Source organism: Ursus americanus, chromosome 12 (genome assembly GCF_024610735.1).
Source record: "Ursus americanus isolate L20-20 chromosome 12, mUrsAme1.1.p, whole genome shotgun sequence".
In the NCBI taxonomy this organism is placed as follows: domain Eukaryota; kingdom Metazoa; phylum Chordata; class Mammalia; order Carnivora; family Ursidae; genus Ursus; species Ursus americanus.
In genome coordinates this window covers 23,243,332-23,266,763 of record NC_142138.1, presented here as the reverse complement: position 1 = coordinate 23,266,763, position 23,432 = coordinate 23,243,332, and the positions used below count along the sequence as shown (strand labels likewise).

At 46.1% G+C, this 23,432-nt stretch overlaps 1 protein-coding gene across 5 annotated transcripts in view; it reads left to right on the top strand.

Annotated features, from left to right (window-relative positions):
• The first annotated feature begins 4,774 nt into the window (after positions 1–4,774).
• GNG12 (G protein subunit gamma 12) overlaps positions 4,775–23,432 on the top strand; it is a 125,457-nt gene continuing 106,799 nt past the window's right edge. The window contains exon 1 of one of the 5 annotated variants that reach the window (XM_045802055.2): positions 4,775–4,797. The gene's annotated coding sequence lies outside the window, so the exon portion shown is untranslated. Of the gene's footprint in view, positions 4,798–4,824; positions 4,848–5,622; positions 5,791–13,185; positions 13,211–23,432 lie in introns of those variants that run through there. The other 4 variants (XM_045802057.2, XM_045802053.2, XM_045802054.2 and 1 more) reach the window with 4 other exon arrangements.

The following is a 23,432-nucleotide window of genomic DNA, read 5'->3' as shown; positions in this document are numbered from 1 at the left end:
CCAGTTCGCAGCCTTTCCCAGGGAGCCTGGCACCCTCCTTTCCTCCAGAGCTCTGCTGGCTGTTTTTCCTCTGGGTCTGGGTTGATCTTCAGGACCTCGCTCCTCCTCCCCAAGAATAATTTATTTAGTCCAGGACTTCCTCAATCAATCTGTCTTGGAGAGACCCATGCCAGAATGAGAGAACCTCAGTCCTCCTCCTCCTCTTCTCTCTTGTGGAATAGCATTTGCGGGCAAAATGGAGAACAGGTTGTGACCTTATTTCATTGGAAAAATGAGAAGGAAATGGAAGAGCAGGAGGTAGAGGAAGACAGGAGGAGCAGGTAGAGAAAAAGGGGAGTCCGAAAAGAATAAGGGAAGAAGGGGGAGGAAGAAGGAGAGCACACAGACATTAACCACCCCAATACTGGTCATGTCACTTTGCTGTGTTATTACAATCACCACTCAGGACTGGGAGGTACTTTACATTATACAGACTGTATTCTTTTAAAATAGAAAATTCAGATGCACTGAAGTCTGAAGAAGTAGTAAAATCTAGGCTATAATTTGCCATACTGAAAAAGTTTTCTAATCCACTTGTCTATACCTCTCTAAAGAGGCAGATAAATGTTTTAGGCTTCGTGAACCCTAAGGTTTCTGCCACAACATCGGACTCTATCCTTGTAAAGCAAAAGCAGCCAAAGACAATAGGTAAATGAATGGGTGTGGTTGTGTTCCAATAAAACTTTATTTACCCAAACAGATGGCTGGTGGTCTGGCCCTCTGGCTATACTTTGTTTTGTCAAACCCTGGTCTACAGGATGCCTTTTTTTCTTCTTTTTATAATAAGAAAAAAGACACATTTATAATATCCGAACCACCCACGTTATTCATAGAGAAGCTACGTATTCACTGTAAAAAAAAAAGAAAGAAGAAAAAGAAGAAAGAAAGAAAGAAAGAAAGAAAGAAAGAAAGAAAGAAAGAAAGAAAGAAAGAAAGAAAATGTATGCAGTATTTAAAAAACGTAGGTTACCTGAAATTTCACCCTGAGAAAAAAGCCCTGTGAACATTTTGCCAAGCATCATTGCAGAGACACTGATTTGGGTGCGTGTGCGCGCGCGTGCATGCTTCTTTATATGTGAGTGGGAAATTCTGTGCATGCTCTTCTGTAACCTCCTTTCTATGCTCAAAAATATGTTCAGGGCATCTTCTCACATGAACATGTTTAGATCTCCATCTTTTCACGGGGCGCGTTAGAAAGCAGGACCGTATCTTTCCTGGACATTTGTGTGGGTTCCCCCTTAGCCTCTGCATTTCTATTTCCTAGTGGCCCACTGGCTGAAACCCTCCACTGATGGGAATTTTGCTAACATATGAGCCCAGGTATTTGACTTCTAGGCAACAGCGTCTGAAGACTTCCACTCTCCCAAGCTAGAGGGCCTAGTACTCTAATAAGCCAGAAAGCTCATTTTGAGTTAGTAATCAAGTAACAGAAGTTACTGCCTCAACTTTGGGCCACTCCCATCCAGGCCTCCGAAGGCTTCCACCCACTTGAGGATGGAACTGTGTTGAATTGCCTACTGATCTGTACCCACAGTTTTGGTCATAGCTCCTGCCTGTAGCGATACACGTTTCAACACGTTACTTGGGAATTTCCGAGACTGTGGGTGCTTCTCCCTAACCTAACTTCTACATGGAAGATGGCAGCCTCTGACTGAGCAGAAAAACCAGTTTGTGAAACACTTACCCAGGTAACCTATTCAAAAGGAGGTAGCTCTCCATAACTTCTGGGGCAGGTTCGGGCAGAGTGTGGCCATGGGCAACAGGACAAATAAAATTCTTAGGGAGCAAATCTGATATTCCAGAAAAACTGTTCTGAAGTCTGTAGAGACCTCGTCACCCACAGACTGGTCGATTTGCCCCATTTTTTTTTTTCATCTTTCTTCACCCATCTCTTTCTGATTGATGCTTTCGTTAGGGTGCTGTTATTGAAAACCGAATAGAAGTTCATAGAAGTAGTGCTTCACCTATGAATTGCAACTGACTTTGAAAATCAGTTGTTCTGAGTTATAAAAACATTTCTCTCGCTTGCTTCATTAGGGATTATATAGCAGAGAAAACCATCTTTTTTTTTAAAGATTTTATTTATTTATTTATTTATTTGAGAAAGAGAGCGAGAGAAAGTGCACCTTGTCAGTGGTTGTGTGTCGGGGTGTGTGTGGGGGGGGGCAGGGAGAGAGACAAGCAGATTCTGCACTGAGATGGAGCTCAAGGCAGCTTGATCCCCGGACCCTGAGATCTCGACCTGAGGGAAACCAAGGGTCCAGGAGTTGGTCACTTAACCTTAACCGACTGAGCCACCCAGGCGCCCATGAGAAAACCATGTCTTCTAAAAAAATTAATTTCCATGGAATTGGGACCTTAGAGACCATTCTCTTACAATCTATTTTTATTTTTAAATAAAATAAAATATTTATTTTTATTTTTATTTTATTTATTTATTTTACAGTCTCTTTATTTTAAAGGCAAGCAAATGCCCAGTAAGGTTAAGTGCCCCCAATTCACAGTTTGTTAGTGGCAAAGTCAGGACTTAATCCCAAAGGCTTCATCTCATAATGTATATTTTACATAACTACACTGCTACTCTTAGGCAATTGCTTTATTTGTATTTATTTGTCTCTAGTACCATTGGAGGGGTAGAAAATAGTTGGGCCAGACCATAGAAAGGGGAGGAAAAAAGAGGGTTTTTTGGGGTTTTTTTTGTTGTTGTTGTTATTTTTTTTGAAAAGTGTTTTTGAAGGAGGGGTGCCTGGCTGGCTCTATCGGTAGAGCATGTGACCCTTGACCCCAGTGTCATGAGTTCAAGTGACCTGTTGGGTGGAGAGCCTACTTAAAATAAAAATTAAGGGGCACCTGGGTGGTGTAGTCGGTTAAGGGTCATGAGATCGAGCCCCATGTTAGGCTCTGCACCCAGCGTGGAGTATGCTTGAGTTTCTCTCTCCATCTGCCTCTGCCCCTCTCCCTGCACTCTCTCTCTCTCTAAAAAAATAAATCTTTTAAAAAAATTTAAAAATTAAAAGTCTGAAGGAAAAAAATAGGAAATTAAATAGGTTTATAGTATGAGAAAGGTTAAATGCAAGCAAAAATTGTCTAGGGGCCATGTGGAAGACCGAGGGGTCAGGCCCTCCTGGGCTGGGCTTGTACTCCTGTTATGACTGACTGACTATAAGCCCGAGTGAGAGCTCAGAGATCGTCTGCCTGGAGTGATCCTGTGGAGTTTCTCCCAGGTCCTCGGCTCAGCCCTGAAACCTCAGTTCCTGACCATTCCCCGCTGTGTCCATCAGCAGGCATTGCCCTCAAGGACCTGCTCTGCCTATGGCTACACCTCTTCCCAGGAATGCCAGATATGGAGAAGACTGCAAAGGCCCACTTCCCTGGGCTCCATCTGGTGTAATTCTGAAGAGCCACAAACTCCAGCACCCTCTGGGCTCTAGGCCCAGCTGTAACCACATTGACAGGCAGCTTCTCCCTCTGCCCAATCCTGCCAACCTCACTCCCTTACAAGTGAGGTGTAGCTTTTTAACTACTTGCCAATTAAACTTCAAGTAAGGTGTTTCTAGGTAACTCAATCTAAAACACCACCCCAATTAACATTTTGTGTGTATCCTCAGAGTGGCACCAAAACCCAGACTTCCTGCCCCATCATCCTATGAGCCTAAACCATTCTCAACTGTTCTCCCTCTTGGATGGCTAAAGCTCCTGTTGCGTACAACTTGAGCTAAGCCCTCCTCCTACCAGGGGCAGCCTCCCAAGCTGTGGGGTGCTGACTGCTAGTGTATTCCATAAGGTGATTACGCTAGCATGGGATGGGCTGATTTTTTACTTTAACAGTTGTTATCTTAGCTGGGGATTCCCCCGAAGCAGACCTTGCGATGAGGACTCAAGTGCATCCTGACCAGCTTCACTGATGTGCCATCTATAGAGTCATGCACATCTGTGCGGAAACACAGGACCCCGTACTTGGTCTAATACTCTGCTGTTGCCAGCTTGAAATTCCTGATACGTTAGGAACATTCTTCTTTATCTTGCATGAGGCCCTGCAGATCACGTAGTTGGTCCTGATTAGAATGGGTTCTTAGGAAACACTGGTTGAGGAGTGGGACCTAGAAGGGTAAGAAGACCAGGCAAGAATGTGATACCAAGCAAAATCCCATTGAAGAGGGGAGGGAATTTGGCCCAATCTCATAGGAAGCTCTGTAGACAGCAGAGAGCCACCCTGGCATTGTCCCAACTGAGGGCTAAGGGACCATAATATTTATACCTGCATTCTCTGTCACTGGATAAAGGGTGGGGTGGGGGCAGGGGCACACTAATTCCCAGGCACTTCCAGCTGTCCCTTGTAGAGGCAAAGCAAATCCGGCAGCTGACGGTGGTACTCGGACACTGAGATGCAGGTGGCCAGGACCACACTCCCGGGGTGAGGCATCCAAGCACTGCCTCCACCTGCAGTATCCCTCTTGCAGCCTGGTCAAATTATTTCACTGGGAACAATACTTGAGTAGAGGTCGGGAGGAAAGTAAGAGTAAAGATCATGTCCTAACTGCAGTCCTTGGCTGCAAGCTTCCCTGGGCCTCACTTCTCTTCAGTTGGTGAAACTCAGCACACAGACATCCCTCACCAATGCCACCAGACTCCATTTCAAGCATGGACTCTGCCCACACTGGTTCCAAGTGACCTACTTTGGCCTCACCTTCTCTTTTGTCTTCACCCTGTCAAACAAGAAAGCAGATACCTGGGGATAAGCGGGAAGACTGCTGAGTGGTAAGATTTCTGCACATCCGTCTTTTTGACTCTTTCTGGACCTTTTGAGGGTGAGCACCTTGTCTGATTCATCTCTGTGTCTCTCCATCACCTTTAGTGCAATGCTTGGCACACAGCAAGTGCTCAGTGAATGTTCCTTGAATATGGCTGTTTGTATGAATAGTTTGAGCTCTGTGTAAACGGAAGTGGCTCTTCAGACTACCTGACCCTGAATCCATTCAGAAAAGACCAACCAAATCCAATTAATTCGTTATGCAGAACTCTGCCAGGTATTGGGCATTTGGAAGCGCAGATTTCCTGGGGGAGAGATGGAGAAGCTCATGATGGGTGCGTGCACTTCAAATTCAACAATCCGCTGTTCTATCTCCATTTTCTGGGAAACAAAATCTCCCCATGGCCCCAGGGCCCTTTAAATTTTACTGTGACTGTTTTCTTAAGAAATTCCTGGAGCAGAGCCTAACTTTTGTGTAGGGGGTTGGCAGCGCTCACATTCACGGCCCAGGGGACGGTTGGCATAGGGGTTAGCGAGGCGTTCGCACGCGAAGGAAACTTTGGAGGAGTCAGAGCCACCGGATGGAGGGTCCTGTGAAGTGGGGGGCCCGAAAGTCCTTGAACTCCAGGGCCTCCATGGATTTAGGGAAGGGAAAATGGGGACGGCCAAGGCGGCCAGACGTTTGTGGAGCTCTACAGCTCCCGATCTCTCCGCTTTGGCGGGCCGGACACGACAGGGGTTCGGCGGCTGAAGCCCAGAACAGTCAGGGTGCCTGGGCCGGAGGGAGGGCCAAGGGCCAGAGGAAGGAGTCCCGGGCCGTCGCCGCCCCGCCCGTCGGGCTGTCCGCCCCGCCTACCCCGAGCAAGGCGGAGCCGGCGCCCGGAGAGGCAGGAGGAGGAGAGGTCGGAGCCGTCTCCAGGAGCCCTTAGAGACCGAGTCCCCGGCGGCGGCGGCGGGGGGAGCGCACCGGCAGGCGAGTGGGCACCGAGCGGCGGGCGCAGGTGGCGAGTCTGGTCCCCGCGGGCACAGGGGCGCAGCGCGGGGCGTCGGCCGGCCAGTTTGGGGGCCGCCTCCGAGTTCCCGGTGCTGGGAAGCGAGATGGAGGGAGGGAAAGGAAGGAAGGAAGGAAGGAGGGAGGGAGGGAAGAGTGTCCCGGAGGGCGGGGACTGGCCGGGACACTGGGCGCCGGAGAAGGGGATGGGGGAGGGCGGGCGAGGGACGCCGAGACCCTGAGGCGGACTGCGCGCTTGCCCTCGACGGGCGGCGGCCAGCGCCCGGGGAAAGAGGGGGCCCGGCGGGGCTAGGACTGGGGACGCGGCCGCTGGGATGAGGGCGGGAGCGGCAGGAAAGGTCTCACAGCTCGCCCGCGTTCTTCGCCGGCCCGCGGCCGTGCGCCCCACGCTCGGTTGAGGTTGGAAGGCTCCGGTGTTCCCAACCCTTCCTTGCGGTGGTGCCAGGCTCTGGAGGCGGGCAGGCATCTGGGGGCGGCCGGGGCGCCACGCCCCTCTTTCCTACTTTCTTCCGCTCTTTCTTGGGACTAGCGGGCGGGCGAGCAGCCCTGGAACCCGCTCGCCGCTGGGTCTAGCGGGGAAGTAGCGGGTCAGAGAGGACAACCTAGGTCACACGTCCCGCGAGGGACCCTCAGCAGTGAGTGGCCTGGAGACTGTCTTTGCAGGTGGTATGGGGAGGTCGAGGCTCAGACGCGAGTCTTGTGTGAATTTTTTTTAAAGCCTTGTTGGCACCCTTATTACGTGGATCAGGGTGACTCCACCCCTTAATTTTAGCTAGGGCAGATCAATTAAAACTAATTTTAAAACACTTTAAAACACTGTCACTGAAGGCGTCTGACACTTGTCCTTTGCCTTATGTTTGTGTCTTGTAAACTTAAGTCATTCGTAACTTTCGCAGAACTCGGGATTCTTGTTAAATCACCGCCGTGGAGTAAACTTTGGACAACTGGAAATCCAAGAGAAGAAACTGATGAGGCCTGTTATCTCATAGTCACCCTTGACCGGGCGCGGTTGTATACAAACAAGGTTATAGAGAAGGAAATGGGCAAAAACCTGAGAGGGGAGGTCCCCTGCGCCCACGTGTCGGGACACGTTTAATGGCTGCTCGGAGTGGAAACAACCCGGGAATTTATTAGACCTTGTGGAGGTGGACAAACCACATGATTAGCTTCCTTCCCATCAGTTATTTCCTTTCCTCCCCTGCTGTCTTTGTGGACACTGTTTATGTTTCCTGGGGCTGTTGTAGCTTCGCCTGAATGGATTGTCTATAATGAATCTTTTGGATGTTGTCAGAGTCAGGGTCTGTGTTGGTGTGTTCTCTACTTTAAAAGCGGAGTTCGGCTTTGTTTTTAAAGTGCTGGTGTCCACACTGCACCATTGCTGGGCTTCCCAGCTCTCAGTATAAATTATCGCAGGATGGCGGCCCTCACCTAGGAGAACCAGGAAGGCAGGCGACTCGGGAATGACAGGGTTGGGTTTTACTATTGCCAAAACAATCACATTCAAGTAAAGAGCTGTTTTGGGTTTTTTGTTTTTAAGGCCAAATTGTATGTATTAACAAGCCCCTTTTTTCAATAAGCAAACATATGATTCACACACTTAATTTTTAAAAGTAATCAAACATTTTAGAGACTCTTCAGTGATAAAAGGACTCTGGGATCAAATGTTTAGTCCCTTGCTTCCCTAACAGTTAACTAGCACCATAAAACCCTGGTTTAAGTCCAAAAAATGCTGAACAGTCTAACAACTACGTTTTTAGACCTTATAAAAAATGTGGTCATATTTTTACTGTGTTTAACCCAGGTAATTCACTAGGTCTTGAACCCCGAAAGCATTTGAATTTGTGTAGGAATACATAAAAATGTGAAACTGTGTTTCACAAGACTGAGAAGATTAATATTTTAAGTCTTTCTGTGTAGCAGGCTCCGTTCTCATTTGAAAGATTAGCTCTCAGCAGTGAGATTGGTGGTGTTGGGCTTGTGTTGTCCTCACTTGTTGAAGGACATGGTGGTCTGTCCAGTTAGGACAGCAAAGAGGTTCATAGTCAGAACACTTGAGGACGTGGTTCGCGAATACCAGGTCAATTTTGTTTTTATGTTGGAAACCTGAGACAAGAAATTAAAAATTTCAAATTTAGAATCACGTTATTTATTGCTGGATAAATGGTCAGGTTTGTATTGGGTGTTTTTTGTGTAAGTTTTGTTACGTCAGCTTAAGCTTAATTTAGGGAGGTAAATTGTGGAAGTCAGATTTTTTTGAGGCCTGATTTGGAAGAGAAGCAGTTTAACAGTGGTTTGGAGTACGCGTTTCGGTGCAGACAAACCTGGATGGAAGTATTAGTTATTTAATCTTTTCAGTCTGATTGGTAAAATGGCGGTGATAGTGGTCTCTATCTCAAGGATTTTTATGAAAATATATGAAACAATCTTTGCAAAACACTTTGACGGCACCTAACACACAGTTAATGTTCAACGTGATTAGATATTCTACTTCTCTAGCTTACTCTAGCGGCAAGCTATTGGATAAATTACAAGATGGCAGTTTAAGCCTTCTGGAAATACTAGATAGAGCTATTTTAAATTCCAAAGAAGATACCTGATTTTATAGATAGAGCTGTCTATCTAGACGTATAAAATACCTGTGTACATATGTGTGCCATGTTTCAACCACAGTGGTATGAATAATTATGATTAATGGATTAATAGCTTTAATATGCTTTTAGTGCTGAAGTTATAGTCATATGATATTTTTAGAGCCAGGCAGTCAGAAATATTTCATTAATCATATTTTAAACTTAAAGAGAGTTTATATTTTAAAAAGTTGTGTTTATTAGCCTGGGTAGGAAATTAAACCAGGAACAGAAATATTTATCTTTAACCAAGTATGATTTTTAATTAAAGTATGAAAAAATGTGACCAGGGGGTTTCCAGTTATTTTTCATGTACTGATATTCAGTGCCAATAGATAAGCCATCAGAAGTGTTTAGGACTGATTGGGAGCATTTTGTAAACGTTTTATAAAAGTGTTGTGACTGGTTGTAAACTTTTGTGAGAATGGGTGTTCAGCTGATTCAAGGACTCTACTCATCACATTATTGAATCAATTGCAAAATTTAAAAAATGCTTCCCTCTTTAAACCAAATCCTTTGAAGCACCTGTTGTTTCTTCCTTAACGCCTATCAGGTACATGTGATTAGACTGATGGGAATGGTAGCTTCTGTAACAGATGACTTCTCATTTTACTCACCGTCCCACAGAGATGCAGAAATGGTGCTTTATGATATTTTTAAATAATTGTAAAGGGTACAGTGTTATTATGAATCGTTTCTTGCCTATAACATTATACACCGAAGCAGTGAAGGACTTGACTGAATAAATTATGGATTCTTTTCACTGCTGGAACATCATAGCATAGTGATGGATTCCTGGCTTATGCTTCTAGGTGTGTAAGAGTATAGGCAAATTGCTTCCTATCTTTCTGCTTCCACGAGGTGTTGTGAGGGATAAATGAGTTAATCTGTCTAAAGCATTTAGAACAGTGACTGGCATATAGTCTATGTTCAGCAAATATTAATGTTAAATTATTACTTCCCGAGCTTTTCTCTTTCTAAATGTTATATAATGAGCATGTATTACTTTGTAACAAGGAAAACAATTATAGGAAATTTTAATGTTTCCCCCAAATCTAAAAAAGTTCAGTGATGTAAAAAGTCCCGCCAGACAATGCTTACGAAGTAGGAGAATATAATTAGGCAATTGCCATTGCATTTTTTAAATGTGAAATGGATTGCTACATTAATTTGTTCAAATTGATTCTCCTCGATCTCAGTCCCATTTTCCTTTCTTATTAGAAACTTAAAAAATAAAACACTAATCCATGAAGTTCTGTGTTATGATAGGTTAAGTCGGGGAAGGACAGTGTGCACAGTTACAGTGCATTAGTAACAATTATAGCTAGGTAAAAAAAAGTTTATGCAGATGAAGGAACATCTGGAAGAAAGTACAAACCAGTGGATGGTGGGATTCTGGTGCTTTCCCTCTTTTCTATCCAGTTTCCCCAGTGTGTTTGTGTATTTTATATATATATATATATATATATATATATATATATATATATATATATATATATGTCTTCTTGTGTAACAGTTACTCAGTAAATACTGAGTTTTTTAGCTGGTTTATTAGCTACAAATAGTAGGATTTTGTTTTAGAAAAAAACACCAGATTGCATAGCAGTTGAAGGTCCTTAAATGTCAAAACCTGTGTAGTGAGAATTGTTTAGCAGTAAAAGAGAGGCCCTTTCAGAAGTTTATAGGTTTATCTTCTTTTTTTCTTCTTCTTCTTAAAAGATTTACTTGCCAGAGAGAGAGCAAGAGCATGGGGGGGGGGGTTGCAGATGGAGATTAAACCCTGAAGTGACTCCCTGCTGAGGGCAGAGCCCAACTTGGGGGGCGGGGCTCAATCCCAGGACCTGAGCCAGAAATCCGGGTGGGCCGACTGCTTAACCGACTGAGCCACCCAGAGGCCCCTGGAGGTTCATCTTAAGAAATGTTTGGAATTAAGGTTTGTATACGGACCAAGTCTCCCCACCTTGACTTTATGAAATGGCCACTTCTCAGGTCTAGACCCCACATTGACAGGTTGCGTGCACACACCCCCTTCAGCTGTCAGGTGCCTCCTTGACAGTCCCGAGGAGGACATAAGTGCACTCCGTTTAACAGGAAAGTTTGACAGATAAAAAGTACTTCCAGCACAAGTGTGTGATCCTGGGCCCAGATCTCAGCCCTTCACATTTATGATCTTGCTCGGTCCTCACAACAGCACAGACAAGGAAGCAGAGGGTCCCTTAGTGGCAAGATCAGAATTTGACCCAGTATGCTTCCGCCTCGCACGTCCCGTGCACTAGGCACACTCTGCTGAGAGCTGGCCTGGAGCTGCCTCAGGCGACAGGGGCTGGGGGGAAAGGGGAGTGGGAATTCCATTTAGAAGCTATAAATCAAACCAAGAGAAAGACGGGAAGAGGGCTTCTTTTAGGGGTGAGATGACCCACCTGAGGAGAATTATCAGTGCCTTTCCATCAGGCTTAGCCCTCTTCAGTCAGAGAAGTCAAAGCTTCCAGAATTGCCTCAGAGACCCAGCAGGCCTGATGTGATCTCTGTGAAGTCGGTCTCTCCCAGGCCTAGACTGCCAGAGAGGCCTCCAGAGTACAGAGGAAGGAACTGGCCTGCTAAGTTCTGTTCTAGAACCACCTCTTACCAACGGGTCCTGTCCTCCCCACTGTGCCTCTGTGAGGAAGAGCAGTGAGCAAGTGACTTGGATCTATAGCAGAGTGGAGTGATTTGACTGGAAGTTATTTCTAGCTGGATTTTTCCATTTATTTGCCGAGTCTTAAAAAATCATTTCTAGTGTCACTTAAATGTTTGGTGTATCATGTCAGACTTTATCGGGTACCGTAAAAGTGCTTAGTGTGCGTGTCTGGTTGCCATCCTCTGACAAGGAGAGTTTCTGTCTTCTTTTAATGGGTCTGCATTTCAGAAGATTACTGTATAATAAAAGCCAGGGTGTTGCAGATGGTTAAGACTTTTGATACTTTCAATTCCGCTGGAGAATTAGTAGCTAAAAGAAGAAGTTCTTTTAGGTCTGCTTAGTGAATCAGTTGCTAAGAATCTTCTGAGTTTTTCACATTCATTGATTATAAGCGGAAACTTGGCTTTCTTACAGAATAGATGGTCATTCTCCTTGCAGTCAGTGTCCCGTAATTGACATAGGACCCCCTTCGTTTGACCAAGGAGAATCGTGTAAGTTCTGGTTTAACTTGGGCGGCATCATCAGAAATGCTCACTTGTACAGAGAGTTCATTCTGAATGGCTGTGTGCAAACCATCTGTACCCACTGGGGGTGGAATCGTAACTTTACCGACAGAGAATAATTGGGATTTTATTGAGCTGCAGATACTATGGGCCAAAATGTCCTGAACACCTTAAACCCTAGCTCTCACCGGGGCCCTTTGACTAAGACCCCAAGCTTGTGGTGCCCTCAAATTTTGTCTGCTTTTCACAGAAAAAATTATTGCAGAGGAACAACACAATTTAGCTATCAACATGGGCTAAATGAGTCTAAGGATGGAAAGAGGAATCAAAATCCAAAAGCTGCTTGGATTTTATTGAGGCTTAGTGAGGACTTTGTTCATATAAAGCCATCACACTGGGTTTATTCAACCTGAATCTCAGGCAAATCAGAAAAGTGTTGAAATCAGCAGACTTGATGCCTGTCCTGTACCCAGACTACTGAAACCTTCTGAATTATTAGAGCGTGGCCTGCACATTAGACCATGGGGCTTCACAGGGGTGTATAAGGTAATGATTGGCTGTTCAGACAAGTTGTCAGGGGAGAGTTGGACGCCTGGCCAAGTAGCAGAAGTATTGAATTGTGACTTCTTGACAGGGCTGCCTTGAACTCTTGTACAGGTTGTTCACTGCACAAGTGTGTCCGGCCAAAGAAACAAGTGGGGGCTCAGATCTGCTCAAAAAAACCACGTGTCCTAGGTTAGAACTGCCTCTGCCAGGACGAGGGGGCACTTCTTTCTGATGCCAGCAAATCTGCAGGGCTGGGTCCACTTGGAGGGGTTGCTTTCTTCTCACACAAGGGCACAATGCGGCTGGCAGTAGCTCTGCCTCTCACAGGCCTCTTCAGCAACAATAACCTCTAAATGCCATGAGCCTGCAGAGTCCGGCACATAGTAGGCGTTTAATAAATGCCAGTGGAATGAAGCAAGGTAACCATGTTCTCTGTAGTGTGTGTCCGTAAAGTACATGAGCCAGTGTTCTTTTTTTAATCAAATCAGTAAAATTGATTGTATGTGCTCGGAAATGCACATTCAGGGGTGCACGTGCCCTATGATGGGTTTCTTCCTCTTCCATTTCCTAAAGGGCAGGTAAAGACCAGCAGTCTGGGGGTTGTTGATATTGTTTACTGTTAGTCGAACACCAACAACATGCTCAGTATTGCCTGATCTATCCTGGGGTCCCTGCACCCTTTTTGTCGTCTGCCTGCTGAATGGAATACATTGGTGACTCCTGGGAATGTGCAGAGGGACTCCTGTGCTTTATTGACCAGCTTGGGCCCTTCCCCGGGGAGGGGGCAAGCAGCAGGCAAAGGACAGTGGCTGCAGGAGCCTTTGGAACTTACCTATGAGCAACTGCTTCTCGTACAAAATGATTTTTCTAGTGTATGGTAAGCTTTAGCTTATGGCTAAAGCTACCAAAAACTAAGGAAGGAGTTTGTCTGTGCCCCCTCCATGCCAGCTGGCACTTCTTGCATACTTTCTCTTTTAAGTTGATCCTTTAGAAAGCCTACTCTCAGAACTCACTTCCTCTTCCTGGCAGCTCTCCTGAGAGGCGATCGTACAGCAGGTAGGACCAGTCATGTTGAATTGATCAAACTGCTAAGAGAGTAGTTCTGAGGAATAGGGGTGCTGGTTTGTACTTAGGACTTTGGCCTTCTGCACCTTTATGGAGGGACGGCTGAGCTTGGTGTGGGGAGGGGGGGAAGCTCACAGGTACAGAAATGTAAATGCCTTTGGCATTTTATCTTGGTTACTGCAGCCTTCTTCAGGCAAACTCAGATTCCCAAAGCAGAAATAGCAGGATTCCCTACTGAGTCAGATAGCAGATTCACCTATTGCACTTACAGTTATGGTTTGATTTTGCAAAATTCCAGGAGGCTCAAATTTTCAGGAATTTCTTTCTGTTGAATTAAGCGGAATATCCTGATACATGCTTTGCCCTCTTTTTTTTTTTTTTTCCTTAACATAAATGTGTGATGAGCAGCATGCTTCCGCCATTACTGTCCAAATTGAGAAAGCAAATAAATGCCCCTGGCATGGTGCCTGGGAGGTAATCTTGGCCTTTCTGTCCTTACCTCCCATTTGCCCGCAGTTCTCCGGCTTTCTTCTGGCTGCAATGAATATCAGGGGCCACAGGGACGCCCCCCACCCCCACTCAGCAGGTGATGTGAAACAGGGCAGAGATCGACCTCTCCAGGCTCGCTGTGCGCACCCGAACTCTGGACTGAGGTTTCTCTCATTTACTGATGTCCCCATGGGAACTCACCGGCCTCTGTGCAGATTTCCCAGTCCCCTTCGGAGCCAAATTTCTCCTTCGATAGGCGTCTTCCAGGCTGGTCTGGTCATCTTCTTCACACTCATGTGAATAATGGCTTGTACAACCTCTTCAGTTGTTCGTTTTGTTTTTTAGTGAGCTTCACGCGCAAGTGAGGAGCTTGAGACCATGAGATCTCACCCCTCTTCATTATTTTAAATAGGTCATGTATTTATATTATCTGGTCCCCCGAACTCTCATAACCATATATAATAGTAAACACTGAGATACCTTGCTCCACCCCTTCCCCATCGAAGTCTTTCCCACACTCTATAGGTTCCAACTGGTAAATGCAGCAAATATATATATATGTGTGTGTGTGCGTGTTAGTAGTACGTCGTGGAGATCTCTCTCAGCACACGGAGATCTCTGTCTCTCTCTAACTGCACATTATTTTGTCACTGTGTGGATGTCCCATAGTTTATTCAACCAATCCCCTATTGCCAGACTCTTGGATTGTTTCCAGTCTTTTGCTATGACAAACAGTGCTGCCGCAGATAAAGGTGTAATAGGTCATTTTGCCTTTGTGCAGGTGTACCTAAAGGCCCAGTTCCCAGAAGTGAGCCTGCTGAGTCAAAGGGCCCTGTGATCCCCTCCAGAAGGGTTGACTCCTTTTGCCTTCTTACCGGCAAACGCACTGGATGGCCTTTCCCCCACAGCCCCACCAGCAAGAAGTGTGTCAGCTCTTTCTATTTTTGCTAATCTGGTTGGTGAGAAATGGTAACTTGGAGTTGTTTAAATTCTTCGAATTATGAGTGAAGTGGAGGTTTGGGGCCTCGTACATTTTTCCCTGTGCGCTGTCTGAGCCTGTCCATCCTCCTATGGGCATTTATTGACCTTTCCTCCGGAAACCAGCCTCTTGCCTACATTGCTGTCAGGATCTCTTAAATACAGACTAAAGAATGTGATGGCTCTTTTGGGCCTAAGGGTAGAGGGGGCTGCCAAATTGTCAGTGCAAAATTGAGAGAAGTGGAAAGTAGGGTTTTATGCCAGTTGCTAATGTCTGATTTATAAATAGTTTTCGGCTAATGGTATTATTAAACTGGGGCTTCTCCAAAACCATTATGAGGATGATCTTCTAGTCTAGAATTTCTCCCTCTCAAACAAAAACAGGAGAGGAGATGGAGAATATATAAATTCCAGTGGCATTTCCTGCGAGATCTTTTAGGAAATCTGGCGTTTTCTGTTGATGTGTATCTCCTGAAAGGCTCTACGTGCCGCATTGTTCTGTTTGTTTACCCACTGAATTGGGCTCCTGTTCTCCCTTTGACTTCGGCATCAGAGAGCTGTTCTACTCTACGTTCAGAGTGAAAGAGAGGAAAGTAAAAGTGCAATGTGAGGAGAACAGCCGGAGTTCAGGATTCGGCGAGGGGTGAGGGGCTGGAGTTGCACAGCATCGTCTTTCTTCTTGACGGGCTCTTTCTGTCAGCTCCGGGGATGATAGGTTCACATAAAATTAATTTTCATCTTTTAAAAAATGAAATCCATCCAAAGAGAGATTGTGGTTTAGCGAAAAGGATGACTGTGGTTTTTTTGGTTTAGAATCATATGAGGCAGTCCTGTATAAAGTTAGCCTACATCTATGTCAAAAAAAAAAAAAAAAGAAATAAAGAAAAAGGAAAAGCTAAACTAACCCCATATCAGCAACAGACTCTCCTTCACAGAGCTCACACGTGTGGTAGAGGCCCATGAAAGCTCCGAAAGGAGGACCTGCTGCTCCAGGGCCCAGTGTCCCCTTTCCACTGCCTGAGGGTGTCGATGATCATAATTTGTGAAGGGGGCTTTTCGGTTCTCTGGATGCTTTTTAGTTTTCCTTCTAGTACTTCCTTCTGTTGCCGTAGTGCTGGCCTCCCCCGCTACTGTGTCAGCTCCATGAGGACAGGCTTTTGGTCCGCTGCTCTGTCCCCAGTACCTAGAGGGTTACCTAGCACCTTGACGTGCTCCATCCACAGTGGGTGAACGAATGCTGCTGAGGGCAGGTACCTTCTGGACCTGACTGGGTCTTTGCAGTCAACTGTGTACGATAGGGATCCGTGTCAGACATGGGCCTGCCGCAGGCAGGGGGGTGTCATGTTAGCCATTCCTGGCCTGGTCTTTGAGCAGGATTCCTTTGCCCTTATGTGCTCTCTGATAGTATGCATGATGGTTTAGAGCTCAGGCTTGCAGTCTGAATCACCTGGGCAAGTCACCTGACTTCTTAGAGTCTCTGCCTATTTGCAGCATAGAGATGATAACAACCATATTTCGACAAATTCAAGTTGCCCTCAGTTTTGGGACGTGCCATTATTCTGTATGCCAATAAGAAAATACTGCTGTTGATTCAACTATAACCCACGGCCACCCTCATCACCCTTGAAACTTTATTAGTTTCCTGTGGCTGCCATAATAGAGCTTAAAATAGCACACATGTGTTATCTCACGGTTCTGAGGGTCAAAAGTTGGCATGGGTCTGGCTGGTTGCCGTGGGTTTTACAAGTCCTAGATCTTATTGGGAGGCTCTGGGAAGAATCCATCTGTAGGGTCATTGAGATGATTGGTAGAATCCAGTTCCTTCCAGTTGTCGGACTGAGGTCTCTGTCTCCTTGCTGGTCATCAGCTGGGGGCCGCTGTCAGCTCTTAGAGACCTGTCTGTAGTCCTTGTACGTGGACCTCACTTCTCAGAGCCAGCAATAGCATGACAAGTCCTCATGCCTGGAATCTCTTTAAGGTGTCCTTCTGCTTCCTCTTTGCCTCCAGCCAGAGAAAGTTCTGTTTTGAAGGGATCATTTGATTCATTTGGGCCCACTGGGATAATCCAGACTATGCGTGCGCACCTCCCCCCATATTAAGGTCTGTAACCTTAATTATAGTTGTGAAGTCTCTTTTGCCATGTAATATAGTCACAGGTTCCAGGGATTAGGACATAGGCATCTTTGGGCGACCATTCTGCCTACTCACAGAGTCATCCCAGTATCAGGGATGTAAACAGAATATGCTTCTTAGAATTGATGAAATACTGTCTTTAGCTTAGGAATAAAGGAGCTGCTGATGAATAGAAACATTCAGTGTGTTAACAGTAAGTGCTCAGGTATTCAGGAGTGTTGTTAATATTAGGATCCTACTGCATGCATTAAACTTATCATCTTTAATTTCAGTTGAAGTTATTCACAGTTAAGTGCATTTGGGTCTGATTGGGAGAAAACAGAGTTCCAGCAGTTAATTTGACGACGATGATGTGCTAGGAGCTTTGCATACGCTTATTCTCACCTCGCGGTAGTCTTCTGAGGTGCGTGATACTGGCTTCATTTCCAGGTTGAGGAAGCAAGTTCGGAGAGGTTGAATACTGCGTAAGAGCTAGTAGGAAGTGGTGGTGGCATCTTGCTTTGAAGCCAGGCTGTCTGACTCTGAAGTCAGTGCTCTCCATGGCGCCATGTTACCTGTCCCATAGTCCCTGGTGGTACCGTGTGGAAAGTGCAACAGTGAGAGGGGACCATCAGGTTTATGGGATGGAGGAAGAAACATTGTCCTGTGACATGTCTGTCTTGTACTCATGTTTCTTTGCTATTAATGGTTTAGATCATTGAGGTCCTGTCTCTTCATCCTTTTTTCAGTTTTTAATACGTACACAAGTGATCCTTTTCCATTCAATAGGTATCTGTCAGTTACCTACCCCGGGGGTACAGCTATGAGCAATACTGTGATTTATAATGAAAAGTATATATATGGTTCATGCCTTTCCGGGCACCAAGTTCCTAAAACTCTTGGAATTTTTTTAAGTGGTGAGAGTGCTAAACCTTGTTATGTTGTGTTATGTTAATATTGTTATGTTAATGAGGTGACTTTTGAGCCCCACCTAAGGATGGGAGCTGGTTACCAGGGGAACTAACCTCACTTGTAGAAAATTGGAACTTTCAGTCCCGCCCCTCTGACCTCCCAGGAGGGGAGAAGAGCTGGAGTTTGAATCAGTGACCACTGGTTAGTAATTTAATCAATTGTGTCTGTGTAATGACACCTCCATAAAAGCCGCAGTGGAGGAGGTTAGGATAGTTTCTGGTAGGCGGACACCTGGAGATGCAGGGAGCGGAGCTCATCTGGGAAGCTCAGCGCCCTTCCCCACACCTTGCCCGATGCATCTCTTACATCGGGCTGTTCCTGAGTCGTAGCCTGTTACAATAAACCCGGAATCTAGTAAGTACAATGAGTTGAGTTCTTTGAGCACCCTCACAAAGGAGTCAAACACAAGGAAGGTGTCGTGGAAACCTTGGCTCTGTAGCCTGGGTTTCAGAAGTACAGGTGATCTGTGGACTTGAGGCTTGGGTCTGAAGGGGCCGGGCCTGGTGGGGTGGTCTTGTAGGACTGAACCCTTAATCTGTGGAATTGGATGCTATCTCTAGCTACCCAGTGTCAGAGCTGAGTTGAGTTGTGGGACACCCAGCTGGTGTGGAGAATTTGTGGCGTGGCTCCCCTCTCTCTCCTTATCAACTGGAATTGGGGACCAGAACCCTTTTACATACTGTGCATGGTGTTTAAAGGGAGGAGAGTTTAGCATTGGGGCATTTCTGCTTTTTAAACTATTTAAAGTGTAACCAGGACAAAGGGGAAAAGAGAAAAGGTGGAGAGTGATTGAGCAGAACTGGAGCATAAATAGTAGCTACCTGAATTCAGTAAACTACTCTAAGATCATTATCTCTAGAATTTTCCCAAGATGTATCTGCAGGTTGTCTATCTTGGGCTCTTGAAATTTACATAGACGTTGAAAACCATTATTCTTGTCTCCCCCTCAACACCTGCTCTTCTTCCTGCCTTCTCTAACTCGGGTCAAAACTTCTCCGCCCAGGATGCCAGGCTCCGAACCAGGACACCTGGAACCCCTCTCTCCTGCTCACCTGCCTGCAGCTCGGATACTCCTGGCCCCCACCCGTGCCTGCCACATCCGCCTTCTGACCAGCCCACAGCCTGCTCCTTACGGCACTGCCTCTCACCTGGGCGGTTGCCATGGCTTCCAAACCGCCCTCAACCCTTCCTGCCGCCCCCAGGGTGATTTTCCTAAAACTTCATTCTGAATATGGCACTTCCTATCTCGCAGTCCCCCTGAGGCATCCCAGGCTAGTGGTTGTGGGTTCATGGTGTCCAGGTTCAAGGCTTGGCTGTGCTTCTTGCAGGCCCTGGAATCTTAGAAGAGTTGTTTATTTGCTGTGTGTCTCTCCCCATCTCTAAAATGGGACTGATACTAGCACCTACCACACAGATAGGTTGTGGGGTGAAGTGAGTTAATATGTGTGGAGCAGAAAGCCCTCAGTGAACATTGTTAGCCGCCAGTGTTTGATGGCAGGACTGGAGCTCACCTTCCCTGCTGCTCCCCGCTCCCGTCCCAGGGCCCTGCAGCTCGGGGTCTGCCGGCAGAGCTCTTCACTGAGGAGCTGCAGCTGGGGAAGTACCCACATGAAGAGCACATATTTAGACATCTGCATAGCACTTTGACAGGCATTTTACGTCTCTTGAATCTAATACAAAATTGGACCTGCATTTTATATTTCATTTTTCTAGCAGTTCATTTTTAGTGCATTTTATCCAAGTATGGGTCCATGATGGATTGGAAATAAAACCAAAAAGCTGATCTCTCTGCACAGATGGTTTGAGAAGCATGTCTGTGTTCCCACAGGCCCTATGCAGTTGATCCCCTCACACGGCCAGGTTACCCGTACTCACTGTGGAGCGTTAAATCGCTCTGAGTGGCTTCCCATTGTTCCTCGGCCAGCAGTGTATCACACATTTCTCAAGTGTCATTCTCCGGGGACATAAGGATGAAGAAGGTACTGCTTCTCCTTTTGAAAAAGTTTCCCTCAAACTACTCAGTAAATTCCTGCCTGTCTTTTGAAATCTAGCATAATTTCATTGTTTCACCCATTAAGAAAACGTTTATTACATACCAGCAGTTTATGAGGCATTTGCTATACTCTCTTCCTGCCCTCGAGGACCATAAGCTACTGGGGGCAGTAGACACAGAAGAAATAGCTAACAGCCCTCGGGTAGGAGTGTTCCATAGCAACGCGAGTTAAGTGTGGAAGGACAGCAGTGTAAGGGGGCATGGGGAAGTCAGAATGGTGTCACAGTTAAAGTAGCTGCATTGTCATCGAAAGGTGAAGACACAGGTCTTGAGGTCAAGTCCAGGGCCAAAGCCTAGCTCTGCCACTCACCAATCATGTGACTTTGAGTGACTACCTCTCTTAGTCTGTTCAGCTTGCTGTCACAATACCACGGACAAGGTGGCTTATCAGACAAACATATTCCTCTCAGTTCTGAAGGCTGGGAAGGCCAAGATTAAGACGCTGGCCTTAGTGTTCAGTGTCTGATGAGCGCCTGCTTCCTGGTTCATAGATGGCTGTCTTCTCACTGACTCCTCACGAGACGGGGGGCGGGGAGCTCTCTGTTAGGAGAGCGTGAATCCCATTCCTGAAGCCTCCACCCTTGTGACCCAGTCACCTCCCAAAAGGCCCCACCTCCAATGACCATTGCGTTGGGTTTAGGATCTCAGTGTGAGTTTTGAGGGGACACACACATTCAGACCATAACATGCTCTGAATTTCAGATTCCCCCTCTATAAAGTGAGGGCAGCAGTCCCTGTCTACCTCACAGGGGTGTTTTGAGGCTCCCCTGAAGTTCTCGTATACGTGGTGTGCTTAGGAGAGCTGCCGTAGACAGCTTCATAAATGTTAGATGCTATTACTCTTGCTGTTGCCTTTTTGCTCTCTTCTCTGCCTGCCTCTCGGGACATATTTAAATTTTTTCTTGTCTGGATTTCCAGAGGTATACTGTTAAATAATTACAACGTTGAATTATGCAGCTTTACCTGCCAGAGACAGGCAGTCAGTGTCCGGTGTACAGAAGACTCAATGTTTAGAGAATTTACATTGTATTAGAATCTGATTTTGAGCATGTCTTTTCAAAAGGCTTTGTAAGGAGTCTGATTGTTATGGACTGATGTGTCTCTTCCAAAATCCAGGTGTTGAAATCCTAACCCCCAAAATAATGGTGTTAGGAGGTGAGGCCTTTGGGAAGTGATTAGGTCATGGGGGCAGAGCTCTCATGAGTAAGACGAGGTGTCTTGCCCGCCACCATGTGAGGACACAATGAGAGATGGCCATTTTTGAACCTCACTGAATGCACTGGCAACCTTGACCTTGGACTTCCAGCCTCCGTAACACTGCGAAGTAAATGTTTGTTGTTTAAGCCACGCAGTCTGTGGTATTTTTGTTACAACAGCCCAAATGGACTAATACACTGGTCAAACATTAATTCCCTCTTTATAGGCGGGGAAACTGAGGCTCTTTCTATAATGTTGCTATTACTTGCCCTAGGTCATGGAGCTAGCTAAGGGCAGAGGTGAGATGAGAACCCCACGCCTCTTGTTTCCCTGCTTTGTGCAGCCTTGTCAAATCTACCCTGCGAGCTGGGGGTCTGTCTGGGTGCTGGCCAGGGTCAGAACTGCTTCTCACCTGGCCCCACCTGTACCAGTTTGGCTGAGTGGGCAGGATCCAGGCCCAGAGAACCTCAAGACACCCTCCCTCCCCACCTGCCTGCAGGGCTGCTGCCCCACTGGTATTTATGGGTCATACTCTCCACGGTGAGGGCACAACTGGAAACCTGGGGTGGAGAGGGGGGACAGAGGTCATCTGAGCTGGAGGCAGAAAACTGCGGGAGGATGGAAGCAGGAGCGGGGGGCGTGCCTAGGAGTGAGTAATTTGCGAGGAGGAGGAGCCCAGCGGAGTCAGGCGGTTGGAGACTTAGGAAAGGTATAGGAAGGATATTCAAAAGGCAATGAAGCCAATAATTTTGACTTTTTCCCCTCTCTGCAAACATCTTAATGTACTTTTCTTCCCACTCTCTTTGAAGGGGGTACCCTTCACACTCTGCTCGGGAATATATTCTGTGCTCTAATCTCTTAGACTGGGTTGTAATCTTTTTATGGAGGCAGGGCAAGGGGATGAAGTCACACCAAGTTCTGACCTTGAACTTTTATCTTAAGAAAAGTTTAAAATTTAGGATTTTAGCTTATCTTTAAATAGTATTATCTTTTTTTCTCTCTCTCTTTTGTTAGAAAAAAAGAAAAAAAAATTCTCAGAGGGAACAGGATCTGGTGGCTTCGGCAGCCTTGATAGAGAAGAGAGCAGGGTGGTGACTTGTGAACTTGTTTGCACGTTAGAATCAGCTGTGGAGTGATTTTGACAATCATGAAGCCCTGGCTGCACCCAGCCCCCGAGGTCAGCCTGTCTGGCCTGGGCCCCGGAGGGCGGTGGAAAGCTCCCAGGTGGGTCCAGGCCACAGTCAAGGGTGGGGAGCACCAGAAGGATGGCCTTCTCACTGCCTGAGTTAACAGTCTGCAGGGCGGATAATTGACACTGTGGGGAAGTCGTGATGCGGCCGCCTGTGAGTCTTAAGAGACTCTGGCTCATTGTCCTCATCTCATTATGGGGTTTGGGAGCAGCCGTTGCGCACACATCCTTTCTGTGCGTCCCCTTCCTCGAAACACACTGAGCTCTCCACGCTTGAGCTATCTAAGCCATCCCTTAAAAAACAAAAATCTCTTCCTACATATGAAGAAATTATTGGTGTATTCTGTTAGGTAAAAATAACAAGGACTGTCCTCGGAGGGTGAGTGTCACTGTTCCCATTTTGACGGTCACCCACAGGGTAACAGCACAGTAACTCTGGGAACAAGGTGCACTGGTGCCAAAGGGGTCCTGACCAAGGCCGTTCTATCTCTCTGGCAGGTCACATCACCTCATGGCAGTTTTCTTGAGAAGGCTGAAACCTGGCATTCTGTGACATCAGTGTCACTCACGCCCAGGCTCACCGTATGGAGCCTAAGAGCAAGTAGTTGTTTTTGAGGGGCATACATAGGCTCTTGAATTGACTAGAAATGGCTTTAGTGGTCAGCATAAGTTTTGTTTTATGTCCAAGTAGCACATTTTTATCAGGGAAAGGAAAAATGGTGAAGGAAGGTTACCTATAAAATTTACATTCATAGAAATGATTTGTGGGTTTGTTTTGCGAGATACAAACACAGTTTTGTTGTGTTTAGATGGTTGGGATTGAATGTCCATTCCACATAGAAATCCATAGATTTTCCCCATTTGCTCTGGAGAGCTAGAAGCCTTCTGTATGGTTAACACTTTCCAGAAGTAACTGAAACTGGAGGTCCCTCAAGAACTTTTATGGTCTTAAACTGAACAAAAATGAAAAATGAAATTTCAAGAGTACATCTCGGTTTTAAGACTAATTTCACTTTTTATAACTTTGATGATGGAAAGGAAAGGAGAGGAACTTTTCTGTGCCAGCTCTTGACCAGGCATTACAAGCTATAAAATATAATTAGTTCATTTTATGGAAGAGAAAACTACGACTCAGAAAGGTTCAGTAACTTGCCCAAGGCTGCACAGCCCAAATTCACACCTGTGCCTGTTCGACCATACCATGCTGTCCTTTACTATTAAAA